At 39.3% G+C, this 23,310-nt stretch overlaps 1 protein-coding gene across 5 annotated transcripts in view; it reads left to right on the top strand.

Moving 5' to 3' along the window:
* The window catches only part of LOC149452722 (poly(rC)-binding protein 3-like), a 1,138,846-nt gene that overhangs the window by 446,687 nt on the left and 668,849 nt on the right, over positions 1 to 23,310 (top strand). For all 5 annotated transcript variants that reach the window (XM_089689053.1, XM_089689056.1, XM_089689055.1 and 2 more), the window contains one exon: positions 5,148 to 5,204. The gene's annotated coding sequence lies outside the window, so the exon portion shown is untranslated. The remainder of the gene's footprint in view (positions 1 to 5,147; positions 5,205 to 23,310) is intronic.

Here is a 23,310-nt window from a genome sequence, read left to right as displayed (position 1 = left end):
TTCTTTTTTTTAAATGCTGTGCGGTATTTTACCACATACTTGGATGTGGTAAGACACCTCTTTGTGAATTGTACCGATAGTGCCATAGATTGAGGCAAGCACACACTATAGAGGGATATGTGTTGTTCAGATTTCATGTTTGAGGTTTACAACTACTTTAAATTTACAGAGGGATATTTTCAAATGTATATGGGCCAACTAACTCCAAGGAAAGGTTTGATGCTCTCCAGTCAACAAGATGGCCCTGCAGCCCTTGATACATTATATGGAATATACACAATATCGTTGCAGGTACCTAAATTAAAAATATAATTTTTTGTCTACCTACTCAAAAAGACACTAATTAGAAGCTAAATATATCTATTAACATACTGAACAGCGGTGTGTTTTTCATAGAATATTGCAAATATCAGGTACTATATAAGTATATTTACTGACATTTACTGACAGTCAGTTGCCAAAAGTGTTCCGTGATCCTGTTTTTTTTACATACTGTATATGGCATTGTCATTTATTTATTTATTAGCAAATCCTCAACCTCCCTTTAAATCTTCAGTTCAAAAGTTGCCTAAACATTTCTCATGGTAACCCACTGGTCTATATCTACCAACTGTAAAGCCCTTGAAGCTCCAACTTAATCCATGGTCATGGGAGAAAATGATCAAATGCAAATCACAGGATATGGCTCACAGTCTTTAACCACTTCAAGTCCGGACACTTTCACCCCCTTCCTGTCCAGGCCAATTGTCAGCTTTCAGCGCTATCACACTTTGAATGACAATTGTGCGGTCATGCAACACTGTACCCATATACATTTTTTTAGCATTTTTTTGAGACAGATAAAACTTTATTTTGGTGGTATTTATTCACCGCTGGGATTTTTATTTTTCTGCTATATAAATGAAAATGTCCAAACATTTTAAAAAAAAAAAAGTGTTTTTTCTTATAAAATTTTGCAAATAAATAATCTTTTTTCATAAATCCTAGCCAAAATGTATTCCGCTATCTTTTTAGTGAAAAAAAAAATAACCCAAATTAGTTTATAACCAAAAATTATAATTTTTCAATTTTTTTTACATTTTTATTTTATTTTTTTAAATGATTATTTATGTTTTTTTTCTTTAACATACCATCTCCCTAGCAGTACAGTGTCACCATAGTGACACTGTACTACTTGTGGGGGGTGATGAAGATTTTTTTTTTCTTTTTTTTGACTGCTTTTACATCCATAAAGGTTGGGGTCCTTATGCAATGTTACCACATATGTGCATACCTCTGTTAGTGCAGTGATGCTCAATCATGTGCTCCCAGCATAGAGGCCAAACTGTCATTGACAGGTTCTGGTTTTTGAAAATCAACCAGGGACAGATAGGAGGGGCACCTGATCATATGATCACTATCATAGTTGTTCACAGTGATCACTTATTCACAGTGATCGTATTGCTCTATCTGTGAAAAGAAAGAGATAAACTCTATATATATTTTCTCACAGATGGAACAGTAAGGCTTAGGCCTACGCAGGGCCGCATTTACCCACATGGGGACACAGGTGTTTTGTGCATCCCCATGCAGGCCATCCCATTGTTGTCTATTGGGACACAGCCGCTGTGTTCCACTATGACTTCCATGTGGGTGCAGGTACTTGTCCCCAAAAGCACACAATGTGAGTTCGAGGACATGAACCCACATGCCTACTCTGAAGGCAAAATGCACTCTGTTGTTTTTGGGCCCTATTAAAGGAATAAACAACAGTGGTAATAGCAATTAATTTTACAGATTAAAAAAAATATGTCTTTTACAGATAAAATATGTTTTTTTACTATGGAGTTGTTTAGGAAGAGATTCTGCTTTTTTTAATTTTTTTTTATTTTTCTTAATGTCATTTTGGCATTGTTACATATTCCTCATGGCATTGCCCGGCTTCTTATGCCTTTTCTTTTACAATAGTTTCCTTATTAGTTCTATAAATGTTCAACAGTGAATAACAAGATTTCCCCCTATAGACATCAATTGGGTTTGCAGCAAAGTTTGCAAGCTTCAAGCAAGATTCATGAAATTATTTCTTAGCCCAATCCAGGCAGAGTCACTTATGCTGATAGCCAACTCTACAGTATTTAGAAGATAGCTTGGTACGAGTACAGAGAGAAACTGCAGTACAATCTACAGTGTAAGAAACAAAGAAGAGACACAGACCACATCATGCTCAGTTGAAAACTAAGTATAATGTGTGCAAAAGTAAGAAACTACACATATGTAATATTATTACTGACATAATTAGAGGAATACATAAGAATAAATATATACAGTAAATAAACACATAGGTCAATTCATTGTGAAGTTATATATAAAATACAAAACATGCACTTACTGTACTTTACACCTCAAAAATTAACAAGAATAACTCATACAAGGTTTGAGTGACTTCTAAAAAATAAAGAAGGGTCATAGAACACATCAAGCTTTCCTGGAATGTAAATTAAATATCGGCATACTTGCACACTCTCCGCTAAACAAACTATCAAACATTGTGAGTACCTCTATCTGCAGCCCAGTTAAAGCATTGCTCCAAACTTCGTGTGGCCTTCTGATTAGCACAATAGTGCATAGAGAGCTTCATGGAATGGGTTTCCATGGCCGAGCAGCTGCATTCAAGCCTTATATCACCAAGTGCAATGCAAAGCGTTGGATGCAGTGGTTTACAGCATGCCGCCACTGGACTTTAGAGAAGTGGAGACGTGTTCTCTGGAGTGATGAATAATGCTTCTCTGTCTGGCAATCCGATGGACGTGCCTGGGTTTGGCGTTTGCCAGGAGAAGGGTACTTGCCTGACTGCATTGTGCCAAGTATAAAATTTGGTGAAGGGGGGATTATGGTGTGGGGTTGTTTTTCAGGGGTTGAGTTTGGCTCCTTAGTTCCAGTGAAGGCAACCCTTAAGGTGTCAGCATATCAATACACTTTGTGGCAACAGTTTGGGGATGGCCCCTTCCTGTTCCAACATGACTGCGCACCAGTGCACAAAGTAAGGTCTATAAAACATGGATGAGCAATTTTGGGGTGGGGGAGCAATTTGGGGTGGAGGAAATTGACTGGTCTGCACAGAGTCCTGACCTCAACCCAATAGAATACCTTTGGGATTAATTAGAGTGGAGACTGCAAGCTAGGCCTTCTCGTCTGACATCAGTGCCTGACCTCACAAATGCACTTCTTGAAAAATGGTCAACCATTCCCATAGACACACTCCTAAACCTTGTGGACGGCCTTCCCAGAAGAACTTAAGCTATTATAAGTGCAAAGGGCGGGCCAACTCAACATTTAACCCTACGGACTAAGACTGGGATGCAATGAAAGTTAATCTGTGTGTAAAGGCAGGTGTCCTAATACTTTTGGCACTATAGTGTATTTGCCTTATTAAAGTCAATGTAGATATAAAAATGTTTTGTGTGTATATATATATATATATATATATATATATATATATATATATATAATATGTGTATATAATGTGGTAAACATGATATCATCGTGTTTTAATTATTGTAATGCAGTGCTTTAAAGCTGTAAGTACTCTACACAAATGCAACGGTTTTAAATCGACAATTAAAATTATAAGTGTGCTACAGAATTTCATATTGGATAAGCCTCATTTTTTTATTTGATGTGCAATCCTGCTATACAAATTTTTGAAGGATATTTGAATGCTAAAATTATAGTTACGATGTATTGTGATGTTAAAAATATATTAAAGGATTCTATTACATGGATGTCTACCTTGGCAAGACCAAAGTACTTGGCTCTCAATCAGAAAAGTTGATTTACATGTGAATTATAGTAATAAAACTCTCAAAGACTGTTGGACTCGTATTATATGGCACAATGGCATAATTATAAACAATAAAACCAAAGGCAGTTGAGTTTGAATGCAGAAGGCTGTTATTTAGCAATCATCTCTTCAAAGGTTTATTAAGTTTAGATTTATGTATACAATAACAGCTTTGCTTGTTAATAGTATGAATGCTGCTTGCATATTCACAAAATCTATATAAAATGACAAGTAACCACCATGAGCAGGTATTGTGATATGAAGCTAGGCACACGAAAGGGTTATCTGCCGAATATTTACAAATAACCCTAATTATTTATAGCCTAAATAAAGTATTTTGGGGTTATGAAGCATCATTTGCAATCTGTAGCTATGTTTTTTACTTATTTAATATATAAAATGCATTGTAGAAAAATCTGTTAAACTAAAAGCAAGGCTGTAAGATTCAAACTAATTTCTGCAAGGCATTTCCAAAATGTGATGGTGCCTCAGTAAGTACCTATGCGACTATGGACTTTCTAGATGTTGGCATTTGCACAGGCCTAGTTACTTTCACTTCATCCTCAAGTAACAGTCCTTACTCACTAAGGTACAGATGCAGTAAACTCCCAGAATTTGGAGTTATTTCATGATGCTTCAGTGGACCTTTCAATAAAAAAAAAGCAGTTATAATTTTGTACCTGCTGAAGCATCCTATACAGACTTACGTTTAGTTAAAATAATATGGGAACTGCTGGATTTTACAGTACAACCAAAGTTGAAACTGGCCCTTTGAAGGATCACAACCCTTCAGTGGATCCCAATTTATTCCACACAGTGCCAGAGGTGTTAAAAGGTTCAGATGCCCTTACCAAAAACATTTTACTCTCCCTGCCCAGTGAACCCTAGTTCCCACTTTTTCTGGTGTGGTCTAGGTATGCTATTCTGATACTGCATACAACCCAATTTCTATATAACAGCCAAACCAGCATACACATAAGCCATTTAAAGCTCTACAGAATCAAACTCAGTACTCTAATACTGCAAGGCCATACAGTCAATTAGTGAGCCACAATGCTGCATGTGGACAGTGCAAAACTATAGATTATATCCATAGCAAATACTGTGATCATAACCCCTTTCCACCTTTCCATTTCTTTGTAACACTATCTGCATGTTTTCCAGCATCAAATAGCAATCTTTCCTCAGCATGATCAATGCCTACTGTTATCTGACCTAAGCACATCTAACGATTTCACACTTTGCAAAGAATACACGTTTTATTAAATTGAAAAATATATACTGTATAAAGTAAAATAATTCTTATATTTGTGTACATTTTTTGTAGGTTGGACTAAATTCTGTGGTTCTAAATAATCTCCCAAAAGAAGACAGGCTATAATAGGTAAGAACGCATTTATTTCTGAGATATGATAAAATTGTAAGTTTGATTTTTAGCTATGTACTACTATTTTTGAGAAAATAAAAAGAAGATACTTTAGACCAAGATATAAACTTGGATGTCATGAATATAATTTTCAGGACAGAAATATGTTCTCTGCAATTGCTGGCCTTTTTCTGAAAATGTTAGTTGGCCGGCTGTCTGTACCTTCAGTGTTTTCTGAGTCAATGATATAGAAGAATTATGCAACCAGTGAATTCATAGTTTCTAATCCATGTACTTGTGCCAGGGCTACAATTCAGATGGTATTTCAGCTATCAAATTATCAGCACAGTAACACTAGAAAAACACTGTTAGATTTCTTTTGTTCAACCAGCGGAATGAATGAAAAAAATCCAACAGATTCTTCCATTCATGCTAAACAGCACAGATGGTCGAATCCCCCTGTTTTCCATTGTATTCTGGAAGCTGTCAGTGGTGGTTGTGAGAATACCCAAACTTCAGCTCTATCTAATTGGCCACCCTCTGAGTGAATTTCAGCTGTTTTATCAGGAACCCACTGAAATGTAGTCAGTACATTGCAAGCCCTAGACAACTGGTGTTTTCAGATAGGGCCAACAAGGGCAACTTTTGTATTGCTCAGTAGAGATTTCATTTAGGTAAGGGTCTCCTTTGTGAGGGCACCTAGTGATAACTGTTATTGATACCTAATTTCATCATTCTAAATTTGTAGTACCTTGCATACGTTTTCATATCTGTATTTAGTAAATTTCACAACCTGGAAGTAAATTGATGTCTTCAGGATTTTATGATAATAATCAGATATATCAAACTATCAAGATATCAAAGTATGTGTAAATTAAACTATTATATTAAGTTAAAATGGTAAACTAAAAAGTTTGGAATTCTAGTTTATTTGTTTGTTTTTTAATTAAAATTAAGCACATTTTGGTGCAAAGAATTGTCTTCAGAAATTTAGATGAATTGTGTCCATTTATGTTACATGAAAATCAATAGACATGTTTCTGAAAGTCCCAAAATATATCAGGAAAACAAAGAAACTTTTATAACAAATACTGAAAACCTCTGGAGATGAATAAATTAGGTTAGGGCTATAAAACACTCACATTTTTTATATTCATTTGAGCAGATTGGTAAATGAATATTTTAAGATGGAATTTTGTTTCTGATAGAGAGGTAAATGGCTAGAATGTTTTTGCTGCAGTGTTCACACTGGGAAATGTGAACAGGTAATAAAAACCAATAAGAATTTAACCCTTACTGAAAATTGTCCAATACTTCAGAAAAAGGTTTTAGCTAGTGTTCCACTTTAAACTACATATCAGTAGAGTTGATCCAGTACCTTATCTAAGACTTCTTTTGATAGCTTTTGACAAACAGAAATTGGTCTATAGTCTTCTACATTCAGAACACTTAAGAGTGTTTTGGATGTCTGGTCACTCAATGTATGCTATGGTTCCTTCCATTGGCCTCTACGTTACTAATGTGTCCCGTAGTGCGGTAGGGCTTGGAAATAGAACCACTGACTGCATAGGGGGACCATGCATCCTACCCTCCTGGAAGTAGTGGATCCTGAAGAACCTTCTGCAATCGTAGATTTGTTACAGTGAAGATCAGCTGCACAAGTGGCAGGACAGCTAAGTATTAAGCCTTTTTATTACAGACAGTACTTATTTATTTTTTCATCTAAGCAGACTATTTCCACTGTCCAATTTCCTGCTGCTAAGCTCATTGTAGGCTAATTTCCCATATATAAACTCTCTGCAGACACCATTGTGATATAATAAATCTTTGATCATTTTTATCACTCTAGATGAGATTTATGCCTTTTTGTAGTCAATAACAATTCATACAGAATTTGTTGTTTCTTTTGTATAACAATTTGGTAAATATTCTAGTGATCATATTCAGGCAAAGCATATTAAAGATGAAATGTGCCATTCTTATCACGTTTACACAAAAAGGACAGACAACAACACTTTTCCTTATCTTAGGTATAAATAAAAAATAATATTTTTAGGCCATAGGCTGGTTTCATACCATCTAATTTGGCTATTGATATGCCTTTATGTAACACTGATAGAGATAAATAGGCCATGGATTTCATAGAGTGTACCTGACTGACATCTCATGTTTGCTTGAACTGATTTTACAATGAGATTTGTAGCAGATACTGTGTATAGCTTATTAAAAGAAGGGCAGATCTTATAATTGCCCTTGAAATCTAGCCCTCAAATTTCTTTCTCTTCACTTTTACCTCTTATTTCAAACTATTGTAGTGTGTCTATTGTATTATGACTATGGCCTTAACAAGATACTGGGCTCCATTCACAAAGTGGTATCTTACCACACAATGTTTTTGAAAAATGTTTTCTTTTTAATTAACAAAACAAAGCTACTAAAATACTGCATAAGTTATTTTATGAAGTAATGCAGTATTTTAGTAGCGAAAACATGTGCTAATTTAAAGTAATAAATACCACGTTGCTAAGGACTGAGCAGCCGCCGGCATCCTTAACAACCAGTAACTGTCATGGTTGTTAAGGAGTGGGTGGCTGCCACATCCTTCACAACCAATAAGTCTTTAGCTGTCAGCAGGGTTCCCCACTGACAGTTGAATGTAAACAAAACAATTGCTAGTAATTAAAAATTACAGAAAAAAACAGCGTAGGGGTCCCCCAATCCATACCAGGCCCTTCAAGTCTGGTATGGATTTTAAGGGGAACCCCACACCAAAATAAAAAAAAAACAGCATGGGTTTCCCTCCAAACTCATACCAGAGCCTTAGGTCTTGGTATGGATTTTGAGGGCAACTGCACGCTAAATTAAAAAAGAAATGACATGGGGTCCCAATCAAAATCCATACCAGACCCTTATTCGAGCATGCAGTCTGGCAGGCCAGGAAAGGGGGGGTGAGTGAGTTCCCCCCCTCCTGAACCATACCAGGCCACATGTCCTCAACATGGGGAGGTGCTTTTGGGCAGGGGAGTTTCCTTCAAAGCACCTTTCCCACATATTGATGAGGCCAAAGGCCTCTTCCCCACAACCCTGGCCAGTGGTCTACAAGTGGGGATCTTATTGGAATCTGGAAGCCCCCTTTACACAGGGGCCCCCAGATCCTGTCCCTCCATGTGAATGAGTATGGGGTACACAGTACCCCTACTCATTTACCAAAAAAGTGGAAAAAGTGAGTAAAATCACAGAAACAGTTTTTGAAAAGTCCTTTATTCAACCCCCCCCAAAAAAAAAGCACCTCCCCCCCAAGTTGAGGGCTAGCAGCCCGGTATGGTAAAGGAGAGGGAGTTGCTCACTCCTCCCCCACTCTCCTGTCCTGCTAGGCTGCATGCTCAGATAAGTGTCCAGTATTGATTAGGGGGCCTCATGGCGTTTTTTGCTTTCAGTGTGGAGTTCCCCTTAAGACCCATGCCTGACCTGAAGGGTCTGCTATGGATTGGGGGAGGACCCCCTTGCTTTTTTTTCTGTAATTTTTAATTGTTGGCAATTGTTTTGTTTGCATTCAGCTGTCAGTGGGGAATTGCACTGACAGCTAATGACTCATCTGTTGTTAACCCCTTCACGCCTAAGGGTAAAACAAATCTAAATGCCTAAGCACAATTCTGCAACGTTGACGTGTTAGTAAAACCGTACATATCGTCACAACTACTTTGCACATCCAGGTGGACTGCACAGTGATTGATCACTATGATAGCCAATCAGAGGCTATCACAGCGATCACGTGACCCGGAATCGGGAGTCCCGAGTCCCGATCGTTAGAACGGGACCCGGGGCTCTCAGTGACACCGCGGTCTTGGTGCTGGGAGCACGCCGAGCGGCCCGCTCCCAGCACAAAGACAGGTACGCAAATATGCGGCCCCACGGAAAAAAGCCCAGGTCCGTGAGGCCGCATATTTGTGTTACGTCGGCGTCAAGGGGTTAAGGACACAGTGGCCGTCCGCTCCTTAACAACCATGACAGTTACTGGTTGTTAAGTATGCAGGTGGAAGCTTGCTCCTCAACAACCAGTTAAAATAGAACACCTTCATTAACTACCGCATGCATTTAGTTATTTATTTCCTTCTGTAAATTGACTTTAACCCCTTTTTATGTAGTATTTACTGAGTGTTTTGACAGTTTTGCGTTAAACACCGCATAATGGTATAGTGAATTGACAGTTTTAGGATTACATGTGATATTTAGACAAAATGGGGTTTATTTACTAAAGCTGGAGAGTGCAAAATCAGACTCACTTGTGCATAGAAACCAATCAGCTTCCAGGTTTCATTGCCAAAGCTTCATTGAACAAGCTGAGGTTAGAAGCTGATTGGTTTCTATGCAGAAGGGAGTCTGATTTTGGACTCTCCAGCTTTAGTAAATAAACCCCAATGTGTCAGAACACCCTAATACCACCAGCAATCTGCTTTTGTGAACAGAGCCCATGGTCACTTTGCCCATTCAGACAAATCATTAGGCCCAACTGCTACGCTCCAGCACTGTCACACAATTTACTGCATAGGCTGGTGGTAACCTCTAAAGATCTGACACCAGCCTACACTGGGTGTTTTAGCCATGGTTGTTACATAGAAAGGGGGTTGAGGGATCACTGTAGAAATGACTTCAGTGGGTATAGGGGGCAATTTCGCACAGTTGCAGTCACTTTGCTTTGAATGTTCATAATGACAGCATCTTTTGAAAGTGAACAATGCTTATATGAATTTACTATGCAAAACATTTAGGACTCATGTGTATATCAAGCAAAATACAACATGAAACAATAGTCAGTATCCCAAGGCGCAAACTGCAATAATCAATAAATTCATCAATGTGTATCACTCAGGTGCAATCCCACCCCTAATGGAATAGAACTCACTGGGGTTAATTTACTAACATTAGAGAGTGCAAAATCTGGGGCAGCTCTGCAGAGGTATCAATTAGCGTCCAGGTTATATTGTCAAAGCACCAGATCGGTTTTAGTAAATCAACCAATCTGAGTCAAAATAACCACCTGTTTCAGGGTAAATCCGAAAGCATCTTATAATATTGGATACATGATGATGATGATGATGATGATTATTGATTATTGATTATTTCAGATTGCACATTTAGGAATATAAATTTTTTACATGTATATTCTATGCACTAACTTTTTTTTCAGCTAAGATGGGCACATCTCCTATCTTGGTTAGAAATATGTCCATCTACTATATGTTCATCAAATATAAGTGCTGTGGCCCAATCAAGCTGACTTTGGTTGGGACAGGAACCCTACTCTCATCCTTGGGTTGGGTGGTAGATTACGGAACACACTCTCAAATGGTCTAAACATGTTTACTTACATGGTGGCCTGAGAGAAATATTGTTTGGTGGCTGAATAGTGCTTATAAATGTCTACCCTGTAATAGTTATGCAAGCTTTAAAGGTTGTCAGGCCTCAAAGCAGGTCTTTGCATGTAACTTCTATAATCAACTTATGACCCAGACAGTTTTCGCCTGTCTCATATTCCTGCATTTTGTAAGTGATGGGTATTATTTACTAGAAGAATATAGGCTGTTTACTCTTCAAAATGAATTTTCTTATGTAGCGCTACCCCGTAGGAGCCACTGAGTAGAATGGGTCCTCTGTTCTTTGACCAGAGGAGAAGTACAGCATAACATCAGCACTTTGGTAGAGGGAGCAAAAATAAAAAACAATATCTCCTTCTCTATATTGCTGTAGCCCAGCACCTGGCCAACCTTAAAGTGTCATTAAACCCATTAGCACAATTTTATATTTTTCACCTTGGAAGATGGCAATAAAATCAATAGTCTAAAGACATTGTAATATTTTGATGAATTCACTTTTACCTGTTTGTTTATCCTGCAGTTATGTGAAAACATCTGCTTGCTGCATACCTTACTGAGAGATCAGTTGGTGGAGCAAACATGACTTCTGTAATGCAGCCTGCAGACATCACTCCAGGAAGTCTCCTTTCCTCTCCTGTGGCTGCGCAGAGCACTTGTTGTTGCAGTTACAAGTGTTGAATGAATATGTGTTTTCTACATAAAAAACAGATCCTAGGGGGCACACTGTTTCTGTGCTTGTAAAATATACAACTGTAAGAGCTGCTGCATAACACATTCTGGAAGCCATCTTGCAAGCCTCAGAAATGTGAGTAATGTGGGAGAGCTAGAAGAAGATGGGAATTCTCCATCAGTCATCTCTGATGGCTCCACTCCTGTGCAGTGGATCCTGTAGAGATGATTTATGGAAGATTGCCCTCTTCTACCAGCTGTCCCACATTCCATTCCATTCCAGAAGCTTTTGAGGCAGCTCACAGAATGCGTTAGACAGCAGCTGAGGGAGAGGAGAGGAGAGGAGAGGGAGGGAATCCATGCTACACGGACACTTGGAGCCATCCCACAGGTGACAAAATGAGTCGCATGGGGCAGCTTCATGAGGTAATGATGGAGCATGTACACAAAGTGTGGCAACAGAGGAACTGAAAGAACAGCTGTGATAGAGTTGCCATTGACAATGGAAGAATGGATGGAAGAGGCGGGATCAACCAGGTATTTGCAAGAAACAAGCAGGTGAATGAAGACATGCTTCTACACACAGGTATAGTGCATGCTTTCAGCCCCGGTTCTCACCAATGCAACTTTTCATGCAACGTATGACTTCAAAGTCACATGGCATGTCATATCCCATGCCTTTCTATAGCCCAATTCTAATCGCTGTGACGCAAGTCACAGCAACTCCAAAAAAGGCGTATGCACTATTTTTGTGTGACTTAATTGAGACTTACATTGTCATGTATTATTAAAGTCACACTGAGTGGCAGCAAGTTGCAATTAATTCGTACAGCATAGTCGGACCTCAAAGTTGCAAGACTTTGGGATTGCATTGGTTTAAACCAGGGCTTAAAGGAATATATACATTTTTTTTAATTTAATGACACATTCAAAAAGGTGCCTTCCACTGATCTTAGCCACCTCCAAATTCCTTTTTTTGCTGCTGTGATCTGACTTCCTGTTAGACGGTGACTACGGTCATGCTCCTTTGTCCCACTATATGTAGAAATGTGGCAACCCTTTCTCCCTATCATCACTCCCAAAATGGATTAGGGACTATGGACTATGGGATTTGTAGTTTGCATAGAGCAGTGCACATGAACCAACTAAAATATGCAGCTTATTACAAATAAACAGGGAAAATAGGAGAGGTTTGGGAGCTAACAGATGACGTTACAAGGAGGCAGAAAAACACAGAAATAAACAATTGCTTGAAAAAAGACCATTAAGTAGTAAATGTGTATAAATTATTTAGCAAAATAAGTATATTGTTTAGTATCACTTTAACTTGGTAAATGAGATGAAGCTATGCTGACTTGAATTATCCAATCATGTGTGAGTTACATAGTTACATAGTTAGCCTGGCTGAAAAAAGACAAAAGTCCATCCAGTTCAACTATAGAAAAAAAAGCTATAATCCTATACCCTCAGTTGATCCAGAGGAAGGCAAAAAAAAAAAACAGCAAAGCATGATCCAATTTGCTCCTGCAATCAGAAATTCCTTCCTGATCCCCTGAGAGGCAATCGGATATTCCCTGGATCAACCTTACCTATAAGTGTTAGTATGCAATTATATTCTGTGTATCTAAGAAAGAATCCAGACCTTTTTAAAGCAATCCACTGAGCTGGCCAGAACCAACTCTTGAGGGAGTCAATTCCACATTTTCACAGCTCTTACTGTGAAGAAACCTTTCCATGTTTGGAGATTACATTTATTTTCCTCCTGACGTAAAGAGTGCCCCCTTGTCCTCTGTGATGACCTCAGGGTGAATAGCTCTACACCGAGTTCACTATATGAACCACTGATTTATTTATACATGTTCATCAGATCCCCCCTTAATCTCCTCTTCTCAAGAGAGAATAAATTCAGTTCCTCTAATCTTTCCTCATAGCTGAGCTCATCCATGTCTCGTATCAGTTTAGTTGTCCTTCTCTGTACTTTCTCCAGTCCCTCAATGTTCTTTTTGTGAATTGGTGCTCAAAACTGAACTGCATATTCCAGATGAGGTGTTACTAATGATTTGTACCGGGGTAATATGATATCTCTCTCTCTGGAGTCTATACCTCTTTTAATGCAAGAGAGGATTTTGCTCACTTTTGAAATTGTAGCTTGGCATTGCATTCCATTATTAAGCTTGTGATCTACCAGAACTCCCAAATCCTTCTCCACCATTGATTCCCCCAGTTGTACCCCCCTAGTATGTATGATGCATGAATATTCTTAGCCCCCAAGTGCATAACCTTACATTTATCAACATTAAACCTCATTTGCCACATAGTTGCCCAATTAAACAGTGCATTGAGGTCGGATGTAAGTTGAAGACATCCTGTAAGGACGTTATTCCACTGCACAGCTTGGTGTCATCTGCAAAGACTGAAATGGGATCTTTAATCTCAGACCCTATATCGTTTATAAATATATTAAAAAGTAAGGGTCCCAACACTGAAACCTGGGGTACACCACTGATGACTCATTAACCACTACTCTTTGAATACGATCTTTTAGCCAGTTTTCTATCCATTTACATACATACAGATTTTTCCAAGCCTGTAGACTTTACCTTACAAAGTATCCGTGTGTGAGGAACTGTGTCAAATGCTTTTGCAAAATCCAAGTATACCACGTCCACCTCCACCCCTCTGTCCAAGTATACCACGACCACCGCCACCCCTCTGTCCAAGGTTTTGCTCACCCCCTCATAAAAAGAAATTAGATTTGTTTGACAACTTCTGTCTTTCATGAATCCATGCTGTCTGTTGCTTAAAATATTTTTCCCCAGCAAGAACTCATCTATGTGATCTTTTATTAAACTCTCCAGTATCTTCCCAACTATAGAAGTTAAACTAACAGGTCTGTAATTACTTTGTAAAGATTTTGACCCCTTTTTAAATATTGGCACCACATTGGCCTTACACCAATCCAGTGGTACTATGCCAGTCATTAAAGAGTCCCTAAAAATTATAAACAATGGCTTTGAAATGACAGAGCTCAATTCTTTAAGGCCCCGTGGGTGTATGCCATCTGGTCCAGGTGCTTTATTCACCTTTATACTCTCTAAATATTTTTGGATCATATCAATTGTGAGCCAATGTGGATCATCTGGAGCTGTGTCAATACCATGCCCATTATGGACAAGAGCTCCCCCATGCTCCTTTGTATATACAGAGCTGAAGAAGGTATTTAATAAATTTGCCTTCTCTTTGTCCCCAGTCACCCACTCTAGATTATTTTGTAAGGGCCTACATGCTCAGACCTGACTTTTTTACTATTAATATATTTGAAGAATTTTTTGGGGTTGGTCCTGCTATCTTTTGCAATCTGTCATTCGTTTTAAATTTTTGCAGCCTTTATTTCCTTTTTGCATATTCTGTTATATTCTTTGTAGTGTTTAAACGATAATAGTGTTCCTTTATTTTTATATTTAATAAAATCTCTTTTCTTATTATCTATAGCCTTTTTAACTTTGGCCATAAGCCACATAGGTTTGATTTTTAACCTTTTAAACTTGTTGCCCATGGGAATATATTTTGCAGTGTGTTCACATACAGTATTTTTGAAGAACTCCCATTTCTGTTTTGTGTTCATCAACAAGTTACAATGCTACCATTTTTCTTGCACATCATTGGATATTTTATGCAATGTGAATTATCACTTATTTTTACCCTATTCTCTAAGCTAACTGAAAATTAACATTGTAAAGTGAAAACAAATAGCTGCACTGTTCAAGGTCGGTCCACGATACCCAATGCAACAATCCTGATATCCAGTGCAAGCCTGGCTCGCAGCCTAGAGTGAACTGGAAAACGAATGGGATGGCTTCACACGGGAATAGGAATAAAAAAAAAATTCCATGCTTTATTGAAGTAAAATCCATGCTACACAATACAGTGACAGGAGCTGGGACCAAGAAGTCAACGCGTTTCACACTAGTGTGCATTGATCATAACAACTGTGATTATGAATAAGCGCACACTTGCGTGAAACACTTTAACAACTTGGTGCCAGCTCCTGTCACTGTGTTGTAAGGTGCAAATTTTACTTCAATAAATCTTGGAATTTTTTTTTACTTTCCTATTCCTGTGTGCAGCCATCCCATTAATGTTGCAAAGTGAAAACTTTAATTAACATGTTAACATTTAAGTTGGAACAAAAAAAAAAGTCAGATGAAGCTTGGATGAAAGAATTAACTGTGTACACTCTTTTATTGCCTCCATTTGCCAGACGTTGTTCAACAGTTTGTAAGTCAGAGTTACAGCCTTGCCGTCAAGAAGTAGTGTTCCAATAATGCTAAATTCTATGTTAACCTGTAGCACGTGTCACTGATTCTGTATCAGGCTATCAGAAAATAATTTCTTAAAAGGATTCAATTCAGTGATGGCATATAAAACTAAAAAGGGTCTGCTGGCAGTGTCAGCCAACGTGGAAATAATTAGTATATGTGTTTTGGCAGTGTGGAGACCTGCAGTGATCCTGCTTCCTCCAGAGAGGTCTGACCTGTCATTCAATAAACTGATCTGTGGGTGACTTTAATTTTATTTGACAGTGTCTTTCTAGCAAATAGAGCTGAAGTGGAGAATAGTGCCAGTAATGGAAGGTTTTATGAATATCTTTTAGAAAAAAAAGAATATCAGAAAACTTAGACATTCTTTCAGAGCCTTATAAATGCATTTATGCTATATTATTTTGACAGCATGATTCATTTCTATGTAGTGTTCTGTTACAGTAAAATCTTTTGTCCCAATACTTTTAGCATATGGATTTGTATGTTCAATGGTTGTTTTTACATTGTATTTGTTTGTATATTTTATGCTGTCATTATACAGTATTTGACCTTCATACTTCCATGTATTCTATTACAGTAACAAGGAAATATCAATGTCTTCATATTCTGTAGCTATACATAATTTAGGTCTCAAGGTTACGGATAGATCACTGTTTCTGATTATTGGTATGAGAAATGTTGGAAACTGATAAAACGTCTCAATGTCTTCTGTCACAAACTTACAAAACTATAAAAATAAAGGACCTTATTGGACACCTTGGACAAGGCCAGATTTTTATTTCTTGCCCCTAAGCCAGATGCCTTGGGCTGCCTCCTGCAGTCTTAATATTAAACTGTCAAGCTCAGTTGTCATAGCTACACAAGGCACAATGAGGTTCACACAAGTATAGACCTAAGAAGGACTTACGTTGGGCATAGATAAATCAAAATTTGGCTGGTTCAGCAGGATCTGGTCAAATTTTCATATGTCTGTGGTCCTGCCTATTCTACAGAAGTCAATTTTTAGATTTTAGATCGATTTCTGTTTAACAGGCACACTGTAAAACTTTTTTTGATCAGCAGCTGCAGCCACAGATCAGTGGTATATACTGACAGTTGGAGCTGCAGTCATAACGCAATTCCCAGGAAGAGGGGATCCTCTAACCACCTCGCTTGTGGGAATGGAGGTGTCTGTTAGTGTTGTTTTTCTTTCTGCCAGCTGAATGAAAAAAACTGTCTTAGTCTAGGGCAGTTGACATTCAGCAACAAAATGGGTAGTTGGGTGACCATGGAATACATAAGGGGTGTGCCAGATGTTCCTGGGCACACCCTAATCACCCCATGCACACCCCAGATGGATCACCAGCACAGCAGGAAACTGATGTGCTGGTGATCCATCTGTTGTATACCTGTTGCTGCTGTGAAGACCTGAGCCACAACCAGACAGCTTCATGTTACATAGTTACATAGTTAGTCTGGCTGAGAAAAGACAATAGTCCATCCAGTTCAACCATAGAAAAAAAAAAGTTATAATCCCATACCCACAGTTGATCCAGAGGAAGGCAAAAAACCCAGCAAAGGATGATCCAATTTGCACCTGCTGGGAAAAAAATTCCTTCCTGATCCTCCAAGAGGCAATCGTATATTCCCTGGATTAACTGTAAATATAAATGTTAGTGTCCGGTTATATTCTGTGTATCTAAGAAACAATCCAGGCCTTTTTTGAAGCAATCCACTGAGCTGGCCAGAACCAACTCTTGAGGGAGTCTATTCCACATTTTCACAGCTCTTACTGTGAAGAAACCTTTCCATGTTTGGAGATTACATTTCTTTTCCTCAAGATGTAAAGAGTGCCCCCTTGTCCTCTGTGATGACCTCAGGGTGAATAGCTCTACACCGAGTTCACTATATGAACCACTGATGTATTTATACATGTTGATCATATCCCCCCTTAATCCCCTCTTCTCAAGAGAGAATAAATTTAGTTCCTCTAATCTTTCCTCATAGCTGAGCTCCTCCATGCCTCGTATCAGTTTAGTTGCCCTTTTCTGTACTTTTTCAAGTTCCCCAATGTTCTTTTTGTGAATTGGTGCCCAATACTGAACTGCATATTCCAGATGAGGTGTTACTAATGATTTGTACCGGGGGTAATATGATATCTCTCTCTCTGGAGTCTATACCTCTTTTAATACAAGAGAGGATTTTCCTCGCTTTAGAAGCCGGAGCTTGGCATTGCATGCCATTATTAAGCTTGTGATCTACCAGAACCCCCAGATCCTTCTCCACCATTGATTCCCCCAGTTGTACCCCCCCCCCTAGTATGTATGATGCATGCATATTCTTAGCCCCCAAGTGCATAACCTTACATTTATCAACATTAAACCTCATTTGCCACATAGTTACCCAATTAAACAGAGCATTGAGGTCGGCTTGTAAGTTGAAGACATCCTGTAAGGACATTATTCCACTGCACAACCTGGTGTCATCTGCAAAGACTGAAATGGGATTTTTAATCCCAGACCCTATATCGTTTATAAATGTATTAAAAAGTAAGGGTCCCAACACTGAACCTTGGGGTACACCACTGATGACCCCAGACCATTCAGAGTATGAATCATTAACCACTACTCTCTGAATACGATCTTTTAGCCAGTTTTCTATCCATTTACATACATACAGATTTTTCCAAGCCTGTAGACTTTACCTTACACATTAGCCGTGTGTGGGGAACTGTGTCAAACGATTTTGCAAAATCCAAGTATACCACGTCCACCGCCCCCCCTCTGTCCAAGGTTTTGCTCACCCCCTGATGAAAAGAAATCAGATTTGTTTGACAACTTCTGTCTTTCATGAATCCATGCTGGCTGTTGCTTAAAATATTTTTTTCCAGCAAGAACTCATCTATGTGGTCTTTTATTAAACTCTCCAGTATCTTCTCAACTATAGAAGTTACACTAACAGGTCTGTAATTACTTGGTAAAGATTTTGACCCCTTTTTAAATATTGGCACCACATTGGCCTTTACGCCAATCCAGTGGTACTATGCCAGTCATTAAAGAGTCCCTAAAAATTAGAAACAATGGCTTTGAGATGACAATGCATGTAGAGTTTCCATAATGTCTTTACTGTCACATGGTTCTTGTCTGCAGTCATAATTTAAATCTCAGGGACTGAATGTAACAGACAGTGTTTTCTCGTTTTTATTTACCTGTTCATCTCGTCATTAACATTATCGCTCTGTGTGCAGTGGGGCGATGAGAAAGATCTTTCTCTGACTGGCTCTGCCATAGGAGAAGTGCTTCTTTACTCCTCTTTCACTCTTTTATATATATACTGTACAGTATATGCACATGAGCACACCTTAATGTAATAGGCTGCTTACACCTATGCCCTAGACAAGGGGTCTTGTCTTACAATTTACTGAGGTCTGGTCAGCAAAATTTCCTTCCATCAGAGGTACAAACCTCATTAAAGATATAACACATCACAGTCTCCGGCTACATTATGATCTTTAGTGTACCTTTCACACTGTAGTCCTTCTACATCACAGTCCCCTCTTTAAAGAAGTCCCACAGTGTCCTCTTTTCCTTTCACATCACTGCCCATTTACATCACAGCACCCCTTAACAAACCACAGTATCTCCTAACACAACACAACACCCCTTAACACAACACAGTGACCCTTAACATAACACAGCGCCCCTTAACACAACACAGTGCCCCTAACACAACACAGAGCCCCTAACAACACAGGAAATATATAGCAAAGACGGGATGTCTCTTTGCTGGACATGGGATGTTGCTTTGCTGTATGGGGATGTCCCTTCTTGGACTGGGTTGTCTCTTTGCTAGATTGGGATGTCTCCTTGCTGGACCCAACTGGGCAAGGAGACAGCCCAGTCCAGCAAAGAGACATTGCCAACCAGCAAAGAGACAGCCCATCCAGCAAAGAGACAGCCCACCCAGCAAAGGGACATCTGTCCAGCAAAGAGACAGCCCAGTCCAGCAAAGAGATAGCCCAGTCCAGCAAAGAGACAGCCAACCAGCAAAGAGACAGCCCAGTCCAGCAAAGAGACAGCCCACCAGCAAAGAGACAGCCCAGTCCAGCAAAGAGACAGCCCAGTCCAGCAAAGAGACAGCTTGTCCAGCAAAGAGACAGCTTGACCAGCAAAGAGACAGCCCACCCAGCAGAGACAGCTCATCCAGCAAAGAGACAGTCCATCCAGCAAAGTAACAGCCCATCCAGCAAAGAGACAGCCGTCCAGCAAAGAGACAGCCCGCCAGCAAAGTGACAGCCCAGTCCAGCAAAGAGACAGCCCAGTCCAGCAAAGAGACAGCCCAGTCCAGTAAAGAGACAGCGTGTCCAGTAAAGAGACAGCCCATCCAGCATATACAGCTCATCCAGCAAAGAGACAGTCCATCCAGCAAAGAGAGAGCCCATCCAGCAAAGAGACAGCCTCATTCACTGCCACTACAGACCTGTCATAGAGTGGCAGCGGGTGAAGAAGACAGGCTGCCATTGTCCCTTCAGTGCAGCAGCCGGCTGAGGAGGTGTCCCTGTGACAGCAGTGCCTCCTGCTCGTCACTGGAGCCGTCACTTCTGTCGGCCCTGGTTTAGGCATTGCCGCACAGGGGGAGGTGAGCAATGGCCTCAGTCTGTATTAGCCCCACCCTGACCACGGTCGCACACTTACCTCCCGCTATGTGGCTCGGTCATCTTAAGCCCGGCGGCCCGAGGGAGGGCCATGGCGTGGCTGCGGTCCGGACAGGACTGTCCCTCGGTCTGCCATTTAGTGACCACTGCCCTAGACCATTGTCTATATTTGGAATGCAGGTCCCTGACCTGTCCTTCTGGCATAAAGCCTTAAAAGCAATCCAGCCACAATCAGTAGTCTTTATTCATGAGGATCTCACAGAAAGACATATTATCATATAATTTATTGTAAAGCATTGAACTTATTTAATTTACCTTAGTTCTCTTCATTTTGATAATTTCTGAAAAACAAATGTTTTGGAGGAAAAAAACACTTATCTTGTGAAGATGACCTTTATTAACAAGTTGATTACAAGCTGATGGCAAGATTATCATTGAAACTTAAAGATCATAGACCATTCATCCACAAAATAACATTAGGTGTGTTGCATGCATGTTCATTTAAAGTAACTTTTTTAAGATAGGTTTCTTATTGCCACTTTTTAGATTTTTAATAGACTTACTAGTCAAATGTAATAAATGCATGGAGCTCTCCCCAAGGTGGATGAATACTTCACACTCTCTAGATTTAAAAAGCAGTGCTTTGTAGAAAAGTAAACAGTAAACTGATATTCCACATTGCATGTGTCAGAGACAATGTTAGATTTCACATCCCTTCCTGCACCCAAACAGGCACATGTTTGCCAGTGTACAGTATATGAATACACACATTTTTCATGCATTAATATCAGGGGGCTAATTGAGACATGTCTATGTCTTGGACTATCAGTCAGATTTGTGCAGGGCTTCAACATATCCATAATAATTACACATTCTCAGAGGTCATGGCTTTCATTGTAGAGAACACATACATTATTTATTTCTCTTTGGACATGTTAGCATTTCTGTGGTTTCATGGCAGAGTTCTTAGTTTTAAATATGCATATTCATTGCATTTTATTATATGTCGGTTTTTCCAAGGTCACTTATTAGAGAGGGCAAGCATTTTGCTTTTACAGATACATCAAATTAAACATATTCATTGATTAACTTTGTCAGATGCATGCATTTGCAATTCTTATGATCTCATGCCCAAGTGTGGCATATTGGATAATTCCTAAATATATTACAAACCCTAACCCCTATGTGCAGCACAGTGGCTAAATGGTTAGCACTTCTGCCTGGCAGTACTAGCATCGTTGGTTCAAATCCCAACCACAGCACCACCTGCCTGGCGTTTGCATGTTCTCCCTGTGCCTGCATGGGTTTCCTCCAGGTACTCTGGTTTCCTCCCATACTCCAAAGACATGCTGGTAGTTTAATTGGCTCCTGTCTAAATTGGCCCTAGTATGTGTATGTATGAATGTAAGTTAGGGACCTTAGATTTTACATCCCTTGAGGGGTAGGGACTGATGTGAATGTACAATATATATATATATATGTAAAGCGCTGTGTAAATTGACAGTGCTTTATAAGTACCTGAAATAAATAAATAAAAGGAACATAGAAGAAATCTTCCAATAAGGACACCTGCTCTGATACAACGTAGAAACTTTCCCCTCAATTTGGAGAAGAAAGTGAATAGAAATATCGATACAAAAAAAACAAACTAACATAGTATTAAATAGCATTCCCTAATGTTTCAAGTGTAAGTTCTTTATAGAGTGGGTAAGGGTCAATGATGTATTTAGGTGTTGTGCTGCCCTAGGCAACACAAACATCTGCCACCCTCCCAGGAAGAGAGCCTAACACCAAACAACAACACCCCCTCTCCAACCCCTCCCCCCGCCCAAGAGAGCCTACCACTACCACCACCCTTCATACACACCTTCAACTTCACACTCTGATTGATGCAAAATTCATAGTCAACTTGATGATAGCATGCTGCCCAGACTCTGTTGCAGCAAAGCCACCCCAGACCATAACATTTCCTCCACTAGGCTTTACCATTGATATGAAGTTCTTCTCCTGAAAAGGTGTTTTCAGTTTGCATCAAGCATGTCTACTATTATGGTGGCCAAACAAATCTATCTTAATCAGTCTACAGCACATTGTTCCAGAAAGCTTGGCCTTTACATGTATGTTCAATGAAAAACTGTAGTCTTACTTTAATGTTATTTTTGGACTTTAAAGGCTTTTTTTGGCACACCTCTGATGCAGGTTAAAGTGGTGCAATCTCTTTCTGATTGTAGATGCATGCACTTTGACACCAGCTGCTGCAACAATTAAATGCAGATCCCTCAATTAAATATTGGAGTTCTTGGAGAGTGGTCAAATGGTTAGCTCTTGGGCTCAATTTACTGGGCTGAGTAGCCTAAGAAAAATTAGCAGTCATTTAAGACCTATGACAGATTATGTTTTTCCCTATAGTGGAATGATTGATTTAAAATAATTTAAAACACATTCTTTTGATCTTGGCATGATGGCATCACACGCCAACTGCAAAGAGAACACCAGACCCTTGCTATCTCAGGCTTAAATAAAACAGATCCCAACTTCATACTACCTAAGGAGGTTCTAATCATTGATACTAAATCAGAAACACCTGTTTCAAAGTGCATGAATTTGAAGTAGAGGTAAATGTAGGATGTACTTGCTTATTCCATGTATCACAATCTTCATTTACTTTTATTTAGAATATGAGAATGAATACACCATGTCAATTTTATGTATAATTTTTTTAACCACTTTTGGAGAAAAAATGCTTGTCTTGCAAAATGTGGTGTCACAGCTCCATTGATCCACTTAATTTTTGCGAGCCAGGCTCCAGACAAGGAGAGCACAAGGAGAGCATTTCTGAGGAAAATAGCCCCAGCTGCACTGCTGTATGTGGGGCTACTTAGTACCCAATTCTACACTCCAAAAGATCCACAGATCTGTGATCCCTGCCTTTTCAGAGTCTTTAGCATCTCAAGGTCAGAGGCTGAACCTTTGCGAGAAAACTACCAAAGGTGGCAGAAGTGGAGTTACCTTTTAAGGACCAAGCCTCTGGCAACCTACTGAATGTGAGCACTGTATGTCTACACTCTACAGCACTACTGAAAGTACTGGAGTTCCCAGAGAGAGGCCATGCAGCATTGTGTGAC

The sequence above is a fragment of the Staurois parvus genome, unplaced genomic scaffold, assembly GCF_062004578.1.
Source record: "Staurois parvus isolate SC_StPar_1 unplaced genomic scaffold, SC_StPar_1.0 ptg000468l, whole genome shotgun sequence".
Lineage (NCBI taxonomy): Eukaryota > Metazoa > Chordata > Amphibia > Anura > Ranidae > Staurois > Staurois parvus.
Note: the sequence above shows the minus strand (reverse complement) of the source record. Positions and strands in the feature narration are given on the sequence as shown.